We start from the raw sequence: 3,860 nt of genomic DNA, 5'->3' as shown, positions 1-3,860 counted from the left end.
GCTCTGTGTGGAGACTAGTCCTCTGGAAACGTGGAAAAACTAATCATACTCTAAGGAAGACTCTAACGAAATCAGAGGCCTGACTACCTCCAACACCCATAGCTTACTATGGGTTTGAGCTGCTCCAAAGGAAAACTTATCATTAGGTCCTGTTGAGTTGGCATACAGAAAGCCTTTCCTAACCACAGATCTCCTAAGAGATGAAAGGACTCATCTCATCAATCACAAAAAGATGTCATCAATCTAGGATAGGTGCAAAGGCACTCTGTGAACATGGAAACAAAAGGCTTCCGCTCCCACACAGGAAGAAAATTCAGTTTCAGCTCAGCTAGGGATTTGGTCTTACTGAAGACACGGGAAGAAGTTCTCCAGTTGACAGCTTTCCCCAATGTGGAAAGGACCACAGCAAGGCCACCTGATCTCTCCCATAGACGTTAAACTCCAAGGGATTCACAGGTGCGTACACCTGTGGAAAAGTAAAGCTGTTTCTTATTCTGGGAGCCCAATCCAAGGCTGCGGGAGGTGGGCGCAGGGCAACATAAGCATTGGCGGACTGCAGGCTGAATCATTGTGTGATTGCTTCTTTTCACGTTTCTTCTGCTGCCCATAGTCCTGACTTAGCCATGAGGGAGTTCATGCTCACCCAAACCGGACACTGCAGGAACCATATCAGAGCAAAGGTTGGCAGCCAGGGGTCTAATCTAAGGGCACAGCTAGGGTCTGTGGGGTGGCCGGTGAAGATGTTAGCAGTGGAAGGCGTGGCACCTCTGCATCATGGTCCCTGGGCTCCCTGCCCAGGATGCAGTGGAGCTGTGTGGCTGGCAAGACTGCCAGGTCGAACCTCAAGGGACTTAGCGGCCTGAGGGTGGGGGTGGAAGTGGGAGAGGGACTGGAGCAACTGCAACTCCCTGAGCTCTGTGACTCAGCCCTGGCCTGCCTGGCCTCTCTATCTCTTGCAGTTTTGGGAGGTGATATCTGATGAACATGGCATCGACTCCACTGGCGCCTACTGTGGGGACAGTGATCTGTAGCTGGAGCGCATCAATGTGTAGTACAACGAGGCCAGCAGTGAGACTCCAGTCTTGCCCCAATAGCTCTCCTGGGAATACCGGCCTCTCCTTTCCGATGCCTTCCCATTCCCTTCAGGTGGCAGGTACGTGGCTCGCGCTGTGCTCGTGGATTTGGAGCCGGGCGCCATGGACTCCACACGCTCGAGGCCCTTTGGGCAGATCTTCAGGCCAGACAACTTCATCTTTGGTGAGCTGTGGCTGAGGACTGGGGTGCGGCTCCTTAGCCAGGGCAGTTCAAAGTCAGTGAGTGCCTCAAGGTCATCTCTGTGGGAACTGTGGAACCGCGGCCCCTGAACGCCCTCCCATCCTCTGAGTCACTCAGTCTCCCTTTCCTAAACGGGCTTTGGGGGAGGAAGGCCCAGCTGTCTCCCCCAACTTGAGGAGCTGATGTAATCTCGCTGCAAGGAGCTGAGTTGGGGCCACCACTACAGCCTTTCCATTGACTGGGAATGGGCAGGAGCCACCTGCAGCGAGTCGGCTGTTGGCTGTCTCGGGATTGGCTCCTGATCTAGATTCTACCAAGCAAGGCTGCTGTCCTGTAACTTAGGGGGAGGGGGATTTATTTGCCCCACATGCAGGGTGAATGGTGCTTTCACCTCACATGTGACACTTGGCCCTTTTTGCATTGTGGTGGTGACCGCCATTTACCTGGCCATCGAGTGACTGGCTGTACTACCTTACAGGTCAGTGTGGGGCCAGTAACAACTGGGCCAATGGGTACTACACGGAAAGCACGGAGCTGATGGAGTCGGTGATGGATGTTGTGAGAAGAGAGGCTGAGAGCTGTGATTGCTTGTAGGGTTTCTAGCTGATCCACTCCCTGGGTGGGGGGACTGGGTCTGGGATTGGTACACTTTTCATGGGCGAAATTCGGGAGGAGTACCCAGACAGGATCATAAACACATTCAGTGTCCTGCCCTCACCCAGGGCGTCAGACACTGTGGTGGAGCCCTACAATACCACCCTTTCCATCAACCAGCTCATAGAAAATGCAGACGAGCTGGGCGCAGTGGCTCAAGCCTGTAATCCCAGCACTGTGGGAGGCCAAGGCGGGTGGATCACGAGGTCAAGAGATCAAGACCATCCTGATCAACATGGTGAAACCCCGTCTCTACTAAAAATATAAAACATTAGCTGGGCATGATGGTGCGTGCCTATAATCCCAGCTACTCAGGAGGTTGAGGCAGGAGAATTGCCTGAACCCAGGAGGTGGAGGCTGTGGTGAGCCGAGATCGCGCCATTGCACTCCAGCCTGGGCAACAAGAGTGAAACTCCGTCTCAAAACAAAAAAAAGAATGCAGATGAGACAGTCTGCATCGATAATGAAGCGCTCCATAACGTCTGTTCCAGAATCTTAAAACTGACCACACCCACCTACGGTGACCTGAATCACCTGGTGTCTGCTATCATGAATGGGGTCACCACGTGCTTGCACTTCCCGGTCCAGCTGAATGCCAACCTGCCGAAGCTGCCTGTGAACATGGTTCCATTTCCTGGGCTGCACCTCTTTATACCTGGCTTTGCCTCACTGACCAGCCAGCAGTACCGGGCCCTGACCGTGGCTGAGTTCACTCAGAAGCTGTTCCATGCTAAGAATATGATGGCCACCTGTGACCCTCGACATGGCCACTACCTAACCGTGGCTGCCATTTTCAGTGGTCACATGTCTATAAGGGAGGTGAATGAGCAAATGCTCAATATCCAGAACAAGAACAGCAGCTACTTTGCTGAGTGACTCCCTCACAACGTGAAAACAGCCGTCTGTGACATCCCACCCTGGGGACCAAAAATGTCGGCCACCTTCGTCGGTAACAACACAGCCGTCCAGGAGCTCTTCAAACGCAATGCCGAACAGTTTACAGCTCTGTTCAGGCGCAAGGCCTTCCTGCACTGGTACGCGAGCAAGGGCATGGATGAGATGGAGTTCACCGAGGCCGAGAGCAATCTGAACGACCTGGTGTCAGAATATCAGTAATACCAAGACACCACAGCTGAGGAGGAGGTAGCCTAGAAGCTTCCTTTTCCAGGTAAAGGGAGAAGCAGTGTGGATTCTTTAGTGTATTCTGATAGCCATTGTTACTTCTTCATACCTCTTTGAGTCTTTACATCTCCTCCTGCTACATTTTTTTTTTTTTTTTGAGACGGAGTTTCACTCATGTTACCCAGGCTGGAGTGCAATGGCGCGATCTCGGCTCACCGCAACCTCCGCCTCCTGGGTTCAGGCAATTCTCCTGCCTCAGCCTCCTGAGTAGCTGGGATTACAGGCACGCGCCACCATGCCCAGCTAATGTTTTATATTTTTAGTAGAGATGGGGTTTCGCCATGTTGACCAGGATGATCTCGATCTCTTGACCTCGTGATCCACCCGCCTTGGCCTCCCAAAGTGCTGGGATTACAGGCTTGAGCCACCGCGCCCGGCCCCTCCTGCTACATTTTAAAGCATTTTGATAGTGTGTAGTTTGGCCTAATAACGTATTTTTATGGCACTTGGTTTCACCTCCTCTTCTTTCTATAGGCCCCTGGGTACTGCTTCCAGATGGGCATAGTGGTCCTGCAAGGCTGCAGCTGTCTTGGGCTTGTCACATCCCAGGAACAAGCAGTCCAGCGGCTCCTAGAGGGGTCGGCATGGGCTGTGGACATGGCAGGCAGGCTTCACACAAACTTGGGGCTGGCTTGGGCCTTGGGCAGCTACTTGGTAGGGAATCTGTTTCTGAAGGTAAGCCTTGGTTTATCCGATTTACCAAACTTGCAGGGGACCAGCTGGGCCTGTTTGTGGAATTTTATAAGTGG

The 3,860-nt window shown here is 52.8% G+C and overlaps 1 pseudogene; it reads left to right on the top strand.

Moving 5' to 3' along the window:
• The first annotated feature begins 623 nt into the window (after window positions 1-623).
• LOC116545301 lies at window positions 624-3,153 on the top strand (annotated as a pseudogene).
• The last annotated feature ends 707 nt before the right edge of the window (window positions 3,154-3,860 follow it).

The sequence above is a fragment of the Sapajus apella genome, unplaced genomic scaffold (genome assembly GCF_009761245.1).
Source record: "Sapajus apella isolate SASKATOON/1434 unplaced genomic scaffold, GSC_monkey_1.0 scaffold257, whole genome shotgun sequence".
Classification (NCBI taxonomy): Eukaryota; Metazoa; Chordata; class Mammalia; order Primates; family Cebidae; genus Sapajus; species Sapajus apella.
Note: the sequence above shows the minus strand (reverse complement) of the source record. Positions and strands in the feature narration are given on the sequence as shown.